General features: G+C 45.3%; 1 protein-coding gene across 1 annotated transcript in view; it reads right to left on the bottom strand.

The window, feature by feature from the left end:
- The window catches only part of SYTL4 (synaptotagmin like 4), an 81,166-nt gene extending 72,735 nt beyond the window's left edge, over positions 1–8,431 (bottom strand). The window contains exon 1 of the mRNA XM_088475584.1: positions 8,356–8,431. The gene's annotated coding sequence lies outside the window, so the exon portion shown is untranslated. The remainder of the gene's footprint in view (positions 1–8,355) is intronic.
- Between the last annotated feature and the right edge of the window lie 1,285 nt (positions 8,432–9,716).

Below are 9,716 nucleotides of genomic sequence, written 5' to 3' on the forward strand. Positions count from 1 at the left end.
AAAACTCTTTCCAGCAGTGACGAAGCTGCACAGCGGACTGAATAAATATATATATATATACACACCTAAAAAACATTACACAGGACAGAAACCCAGGTCATCCTGCCAAGTTATTTCCCTGTATTGTTTCCTGGGAACGGATCGTGAAAACACGGTCATTGTTTGGTGTGGTTGCGCTGTAACAGATAATGTTAGAGTATTCATTTTCAATGTTGATTTGAAACATTGGACCATAGGGATTTTTTTTTCCAGTTATTGGACCCTATTTATGAACATGCAGCGATAACACAGAGTTTCTATGCAGCCAAAGAAAAGGATGGTAAGCTCTGCGGACTGAGACAGACCTCAGGGACAAGCAATAAACTGATGGGAGTGTGAGTGGGGGGCAGTGATCCATCAGGCACATGAGAATGGCATAGTGGGGGAGTAAGGGAGTGGTGGTGGAAGTCTTGGGAGAAAAGGGGAGTGGGGGAAAAGGGGGGGGCGAGTTGAGGATCTGACTGGTGAAATGGACGGCATCTTAGCTGCAAAAGTCAGGTAAATTAGTGCAACGCAGAGTGACGCTATGGTGAGAGTACCTAGATTCACATATAGTGAGAAATTGGTCTACGATATTATTCTGGAGGGCAGTAATATCTTCCATCTTGGAAATGTATCGTGGTAGGTGAGTGATATTTCCAGTAATGGGCCAGTTGGTATTTTGCTGGTATTGGGTAGAATAAGCTTGTTAATGAGTTTGGCGATCTGTACAACAGAGGCACACAGTAACATATTGATGGGAGTGAGGCTAGTGAAAAGGCCAGCTACTTCCGTTACAACAGAGTCAGCATAAACGTTGTCCAGAATGGGACAATTTTCAGGCACATCCCCCAAATGTGGAAGCAAATGCCAATCTGGTCACAATGTCTCCAACGTAAGTTTGTGGAGGTGGTTGGGAAGAAGACACCACCTAGTGAGAACTTTGAAGACAACACTGATGGAACATTTGGAGATGCTGAAGCGAGTAGTATCCCAGGGCTCAGTACCCAGGGGCAATCTTAGGTCAGCTTCCCAAGCCAGTCTGTGTGTGTATGTAGGAGGAGGTTCTGAAGCTAGTATGGTGTGGTTATAAGAAGTATAGAGAGACTTTGTTGTTGGGGTGGTAACTACAGTATCTTTCTACTGGTGAGGGACACCAGGGCGGATTAGATGGGAGGGAGGAGTGAGCAAACTTGCAAACATGGGAGTATTGGTAGAAGATTGTAGAACTTAAGGTGTTTCATGGATGTCCGCAAACATATGTGGGGTAAATTTGCCAGTGATGTTCCAGAAAGCATGTGATGCCCACTGTACGCCATGTCTTGTCATTATGGGACATAAGCCAGGGGACACGAGAGAGCGATTCTATAAGTGAGTCAGTAGAGAAAAATATTCAGACATGCAGAGAGTCCTGTTGACTCTATCCAAGGTTGAGAGTGGAAGGGCAATTGTGGAAACTGATGCGGCAGTATTAGGCCTGTGCATGTTGTGGAGCCAGGGTGTATATTAGAGAGAGCAACTGTCTATTTGGTCATTTTCCAGGTCTACTCGTCTTATAGTAGCAGGTTTGGAGTGTCACACAATCATTTGGCTGTTCCCCGTGGAGTTATAGTATTGTATGAAAAGGGACTATCCGTGATCACCACCCAGAGAAGATCAATACTTTCCTGTGGACACATGAAGTGTGCAAATGAGAAGGAATTTTAGGTTCATTAATGTAGTGGATGAGATCTATCAGAAGTCATAGGATTGGCCAGGATTTTGGCGAAGAGCTATAAATCTGTGATTAATAGCTACAGTGTATGGGATTGTAGCTGGGGGGTGAGGGGCACTCAGCCTTACTTTGGCTCTTGTGGAGTCTGAATGAAATACATTTTCCCACCAGACTATTGTTTCCGTCATGTGTAGGGCGACGGAGCCATTGAACACCTTATAATATGACATTGGGTATCCGTGCGGGTCAGGGGGCTTTTGAGGGCTTCTGGACCTTAATGGCTTTGGAGTACTCTTCACCTCTAATGGGTTGATCGATTGTGATAGACGTGGAGTGATCAATACGTGATAGGGCGTCTGAGGATAGACAGTAATGGAAACTGGGGTGGGGGTCTATGTTGATGAGGAGTTTGTTTGTGGATTGTGTAGAGGTGTTGATAGTATATCTTAAAATACTTGTTTATTTTGGCCTGACTATTTAGAGATGTGTTAATTGCAACATTAAACTGGCTTTGTGTCCCCTAATGACGGCTTTATGAGCTTCCCAGACTAGTGGCGTGAGCGTGGCGTTCAGAAGATTGTTGGAATAGTAGTGGAATAGTTCGGTTTTAATTTGGCAATGAAACTGTAGCACTTTCAGGAGGGATTCATTCAACCTCCAAGACTGTTGACCATTTGGTCTGATCAGATGGTTGCCTAATGGCAGAGTTGTTGGGTTTTTTTTGTTTCTTTTTTTTTTTAATATAAATTAAAATACTTTGGCACTAGGTGTCTTTACGATCCACATCAACGCCAGGTTTCCAGTACAAGTCTTGGGGAGGAACTGCACATCTTATCAGCATCCATGACAATGATCTGATTGATTTTAGTAAATATCAGGCATCACATCTCGTTTTCGATCCACGCCGTATTTTGCGCAGTGAGTGGAATGTTATAGTTTTACAGTTAAGCAATAGTAGAAGTGGCTGTACGGTAGGTGTTGTTAGACAATGAGTTTTTCTAATTGGACTTTATAAAAAAAATATTTAAAAAGATATTTTCAGACAGTATTAGATATATTTTAGATACATCTATATCTTTACAAACCGTCTGCAGTAACCATAGTATCACCCATTAAGTCTGAGCAGAGGTGGAGTGATGAAGGTGAATGTGACTCATTGATTTAGGAGATTCAGAGGCTGTATATATTTGCCATGTACAGTAAAGATAACTGTAGGGAGATAACGTGTTCAGCTACAGACGGAGTAACGTGATTTGTAAATACATAGAAAATAACTTCTTCATAAATCAGAAGATGAGCAGGTGTCCACCGTTTCCATCTCCTGTGTTTGTGCAGCACTTTAGCTGCCTCGTCTGCTCCACACTTGATTTATTTCTGTTGGGGTATCACCAGATATGGGTTATGGAGGACATGCTACACACAGGGGCAGGAGTATGGGAAACAATGGCGGCGCCTGCTGCCGGGTGCCAGCACTGAAGGGGCACCTCCTCCATCACCCACAATATATTCACCCCACTTAGGGCTGTAAATATGGGGGATAGGTTGGCACTAAATGATAACTTGCCTCCTGGAGTCTGGGATGAACTTACGCCACTGGCTACGCAACATATCCATGGCAAACAAGGGTAACAATGCGTACCTCACAGCATTGGAGCTGAGCTGTAGGGACAGCGGGTGTAGTCACACCTAGGAGGTGGCACAGTCACTCCCCCATGGTGTATCTGGCCCTGAAAAGTGCTATTCTGTCCGGTAACCCTCTCCCTTCCCAGCACCTCTTCTCTGCTGCACACACCTTGGCACATGCTTGTGGAATCCATGCACTGCTACTCTGTTATGCTACAGCATTGAACGGGCATAGCTCATAACTGCCCAGTTATCACATGTTCACCTCCCAAGTGCCCAGCTATCACGTGCTTACCTCCCAACTGCCCGGCTGTCACGTGCTTAGCCCCCCCAACTGCCCGGTGATCACATATTCACCTCCCAAGTGCCCTCCAATCAGGTGCTTACCTCCCACGTGCCCAGCTATCACATGTTCATCTCCCAAGTGCCCTCCAATCATGTGCTTACCTCCCAACTGCACACCTCCCAACATGCCCCTCTCCAGGAGAGATACAATGCTCTGGTCCTGGACTTTCCTGGGAGGTGGGGCTGCAGCGCAGTTCAAAATTCAAATAGGGGAGCAACATCAACTGTCATTTCACACACTGCCAAACATCACTGGCTGGGACTCACTGGCAGTTGGTGTGACTCCCCTATTTGAATTTTGGACTGTACTGCAGCCCCACCTCTGAAGCCTCCACCAATCATAAATTACCAGGGAAGTCTAGGACCAGAGCATCTCTGTTACCTCTTCTGAGCAGGAATACCACCCATGTGACAGCTGGCGGACAGCATAGAGGAGAGGTCCTATTAGGAGTTTCAAAAAGTTCTGGTTGTTGGTGTTCAGTAAAGTTGGCCTCTATATGGACAGGAACAGCAGCCTAGCAAATCAGGTGTGACATGTAATCCTCACATCCAGGCCTAATGGCCTAATAATGCCCCTTTTCCACCTAAATTCCGGGTCTGACCCGGAGTTGGAACAAAGTTCCTATCCGGATCAGACCCGAAATTTTGCCCGCTCAGACTTGGGATATTCCCGAGTCAGCGCCGCTCACACCGCAGTCGGGTCTGCATAGACCCGGCTTTTGCGGAGTGAAAGTGGTCGCTTGGAGATGACGTCATCTCCAAGCGCCACTGAAGCCGGACCAATCGGCCGGCTAGCAGCGCACTCCAGGTCATCGTGACCCGGAGTGCGCTGTTCTCACAGCAGGGTTTCACGGGCTACGCCCGTGTTAAACCCTGCTAGTTACCTGGGCTGGATTGCCGGGTCACTAGACCCGGCGATCCAACTCTCTCCCCTTTTACACCAGGGAGCTGCCCGGGTTAACCCTTCAAAAACCCAGGTTTTAGCTCAAGTGTAAAAGGGGTATTACAGTTCCCAAATGCACACCATCACCTCTCACAGCTCTCACCGTGCCCTGCCAGCTAAGTGACGGCAACTGTGGGTTCCCCAAGAGGACAATCCCACCAAAGTTGGTCATGCTGGGCATAATAAAGTGTGGGGGCTATCTGAATTGAGCCATTACTTTACTGAAATCCTTAAAACATGACCTGCTGGTGTTTCTTGAGGATAGCAGATATATGCTCTTTAAGCAGATGGCAAAATACTTTTTTTCCCCCAGGATAACAGGTTTTTAATATAATTTTAGTAAGAATGTTACATTCCTAATTGACCATAATTAAGTAATCCCTTAATTCCGGTAAGCGGTCCCTAAAGACCAGTTTGTTGATCATTACAATTATTAATTCCATGTTTCCCAACTTGTTTATTGCAAATTCTGATAAGATTTATTGTATCTGGTCAACACATACAAAACGTAGCTCTTGTTTTATGCTAGAGGTTGCCAAACGCGGTCCTCAAGGCTCCCCAACAGCCCTGGTTTTAGAGATTTCAATGGTTGAGCACGAGTGGTTAAATCAAATTGACTGAGGTACTAAACATGGAAAAATCCTTAAAACCTGGACTGTTAGGGTGTAAATTATATTAATCAACAAGGATTAAAAAAAAATAAAACAATGAACAAAAAATACACACAGATCTAGAATTGACATTTGTGTAGAAAAAATGATCAAAAGAACACAACACTGTGATACAATGGGATCAGTATGAATGATGCCGGAACACCAGCAGCAGTGAAGATGCCGACAAGGTAAGTAACTAACTATCCCTAACCTTTCGCCCCCCCCAAGCCACATTTTGGGGTGCCTAACCCAAACCCCCCCATTAGTGCCTAAACCTATCCCCCCCCTCGCCGCTACCTAAGCCTCCCGGGGGGGTGCCTAACCCTAACCTCCCCACAAGGTTGCCTAACCCCAACCACCCCTTCCCCTAGACAAACCCTCCCGGGGGGGTACCTGACCCTAAGCCCCCCCAGGGGAGAACCTACTCTAGCCCTCCCCCTCCCACGCGGCTGTCCGCGCCTGCCACCCGGCTTACCTTCGTTCGGTATGCCGGGCATTGGGCTCCCGCCGTAGGGATAATGATAGGCGTCGGGATTTCGACGCCTATCATTAGTCCCCTGTCGGGATTGCACAGTCGGGAAGCCGGCGGTCGACATTTTGACCGTTGGCTTCCTGACTGCATCCCGTTACCATATCAGTAATGTGAATACACACGTATAACATACAGCACAGGCTGCGTTGCCATACACTCACCTGCACAGTATTACTATATCAGTAATGTGATTACACACGTATAGCATACACAGCACAGGCTGCGCTGCCATACACTCACCTGCACAGTGAAAATAACAGTGTGTGTAATTAATGTGCCCAGATTTACATAGCTGTTCGGCTTCTCCTACATTTCAGAAGTCAGAACTGAATAGACTATTACTCTATATACAGATGTGTCCTGATACACGGTGGCTTCAAGCGCGACAAATAGCTCCTCTCGGCCAGGTCCCGGGCACCTTATTTGCATGAATAAAACAAGTGGCTGCTACAAAACGGCATTGCGTATTACACTGATCAATGATGTGCGACATTTGTATATCTGTGACGGAGTCTGAATCTGTGTACGACGCGCTATGATGCAGCGGCCGCGGATTTTTCTCCCGCCATGTTCTGTTGTGCTTCAACTGCGACTTTGTACGTTTTTAAAACTAATTCTTGTGCGGTTAATGTCGCAGACCAGCGTCTCTAGCGCACTGTGAGTGGTGTTTTGCTGCGTCTGTGATGCGAATAAGACGTTACACTACACCTCTCGGAGCGGCTCAGTCACTGGGCATCACACTGTATGGCGTATTGAGGCTAGGTCTATGAGTGTACACATCTGTAGATCAAATATAACATTGAATAACCTTTGGCTCGTTCACACTTATCTGCTGTTAATGTATTTTTCAGCCACGAACGCCTGAAAACCACATTAAAAATAGGATGAAAGATTTTGCATTAGCTCATATTCACAAAACCAGGGGTTCTCAACTCCACTTCTTAAGTACCACCAACAGGTCATGTTTTCTGTATTTCCTTAATCAGGCACAGTAGAGTTCACTTATTATGCTGGATCAGTAATTATCCCACCTATTTCCAGCGAGAGAAATCCAGAAAACATGACATGTGGGGAAACGTTGAGGTTGAGACCTACTGTGCTATAATTTTAAATATCAACAACATTTCTAGTAACCAATAGTTCATCTTGGCAAATACGTAATGCAGGAAAACAGTATTAAACATGCAGGACTAAAACACAAGTTAATTTTCCAGTGGACGCCCTCGGTCTCTCTGTAGTACAGATCTATCAGTTCCTCATGTGTACCGTGCGTGTACATTGATCATTTAGTGTAAAACTACAAACCAAATGCATGTAATAGTACAGCCGTAGAGTACACACACAAAGAAAATACCTTTGTTCATACCAGGTAACACTTAACAGGAAGTGTAGGAAGAATTCATCCACGTTTATCGTTTCAAGAAAAACCACCCAGCCAAAACATTCACACCCTTCCTAATAGACTCATCACCGGGCCGGAGAGGGCAGCTATACCCAGCATAGCTCAGGGACATTGATAAAAGAACAGTGTAAAGCACAGCGGAATATGCTTGTGCTATATAGGTGTAAATAATAACTTTAGCACATGCAGAAGAGTCAGTTACACTAGAACCAATTACAGCCAATCTAGAACTTCATGTTTCTCAGACTTTATAACAATGAACTACAGCTGATACTGAGGGGGAGATGTATCAAAGCTAGGTGAGAGCAAAAAGTACCAAACGGTCAGCTCCTGTCGCTTTACAGACTAAGGGGTCTATTCACTAAGCCATGGAGAAAGATACAGTGGAGAGAGATAAAGTACCAACCAATCAGCTCCTAACTGTCATGCTACAGACTGCTTGAAAAATGACAGTTAGGAGCTAATTGGTTGGTACTTTAGCTCTCCCCACACTTTGATACATCTCCCCCTGAGTAAAAACCTGTCCTAATCATGGAAAATCCAGTAGAACAAGCTATAGCTGAAGCTCCACATCTGATGTGCAACTACAAGTCCCAGCGTGCTGGGCAGCGAAGGGCTAATGGTTTGCTGGGACTTGCAGTCCATCAGTAGGTGGCGAGCTATAGATTGGGTTTCACAGAGGACCGATAATGACCTCCACACACCAGGGCTCATTTAGTTAATGACAGACCTAAACCCATCTGATAACAGCAGGGAAATGAGGTCTGGCTGAGCAGCTTTAAGGACGGTATAATCTGTGTCTACAGGAACAATGATCATGAACTTCATCTCTCCCCATTGTCATGCTGATCTATTCCCTTCCTCAGCACACAGGATCTGTAAATACCCATCAGGGGTAGAGTAAGGTGTCAGCACAACACTATGTATGGGGTAGTATGCTGGTATTATATAACAGCAATAAATGCTCCTCTATCAGGGAAAGAGACATACAAACACAAAGCACAATAGCCTGAGCAATAAATGGCCAGGAAACAGGTGGCAGGTGAGCGGCTGGGACTGGCGTCTGCATCCTGGGCTGCACTAAGGTGACACCCTCTAGGGAGCAATCAGGGGGCTGGGACCTACCTGCTCTTGGTGGAAGGAGCCAGGCTGCAGTGTGGAGGGTTATGTTCCAGGTTCCTGTCTCCACAATGCGGAAAAGGGAGAGTGAGAGAGAGATCACAAAACTTTCACAGGAGCAGCTGCAGCAGGAACACAGGGGAGAGGCAGCAGAGGACTCTTAAAGGGCCCACGCATAGAAACACACACAGAGCCCTGTTACAGGATAAACAGTCCAATCAGAACATGAGGTCAACATTAACCCCACGTCAGGTGCACCTCTGGGACTCCCAGGTTCGGGCGCAGCGCGCCCGATATAAAATTGTCATTAGCACCTAATTAACTAAATTCTAATGTTCTTAAAGTGATCAGTGACCTTCATTAGGATGTACAAAGAGAGAATGTATGGAAATATGATTCACAAAACCACATTTATTAACCTTAAAGCAAGTAAAACACAAAATACTAAATTATAAGAGGCCATTCTGGACAAACCTACATATTGCCACAAAATACCCACAACCTCTGTAATTTTCATTCATAAAATGAGCAAAATACACAAAATTGTGAGAAAATAAAAAGAAATACGTACCTTCAAAAGTCGGACGAGTTCGGGCGCAATGAGCCTGAGAGGCCGGGAAGGTCACTACTGCACTCCACGCAGGCGGCGGGAAAACTGACTAGGGGGGTTTCAAACAGCACCTAGAGATAGGAAGGTACTAGGAGGGGCAGGCCCCTGCGCCCCCATGCGGCGGAGAGGCGAGCGAGAACAGCTTTGTGGCGCCTGACGCAGGGTTAAACATCGTAAAATGGTTAAAGAAACACTTCAGGCATTAATTAGAACAAAGTCAATATATATATATCTTTTGTCTGTATTTTGATTTCAGTAATTTCCACAATTTCCTTCCGACTTAGGACCGTATTCAATTAGCCGCAAAAAGTGCCATTTGGAGAAAAGTTTTCTCCGATTTGCACTTTTCGCCTGTTTTCAAAGTATCTCCATATTCAATTCCCCGGAGTTTTCGCCTAGAGGCAAAAACTCCACAGGCAAAAAAGTTTCTCCAGCAAAAGGCAGGAGAAAAGAAGAGCAAAATCCATATTTTGGGGTACAATTGTGGGGACTTGGTTCAGGACCCTTTGGACACCACCCCCCCACCCTAATGGCTAATGGGGCAAAAAATTTAAAAACTTTTACTTAATTCACCCCAAAAAATACATGTCATTTTTTGGGGCGAAAATGAAAAGTGTTGGAAAATGGAAAAAAGTGGGTACTTTGGGGGACAGGTGTTTTTGGGATTACATGAGGCTGCAGCAGGTGTATTTTTGATATTTTTTAAATATCAATTTTATAGACATCTAAATATACTAGTACTCATTTTCAGGTACCC

The sequence above is a fragment of the Taudactylus pleione genome, unplaced genomic scaffold, assembly GCF_031769625.1.
Source record: "Taudactylus pleione unplaced genomic scaffold, aTauple2 ptg000174l, whole genome shotgun sequence".
Taxonomy (NCBI): domain Eukaryota; kingdom Metazoa; phylum Chordata; class Amphibia; order Anura; family Myobatrachidae; genus Taudactylus; species Taudactylus pleione.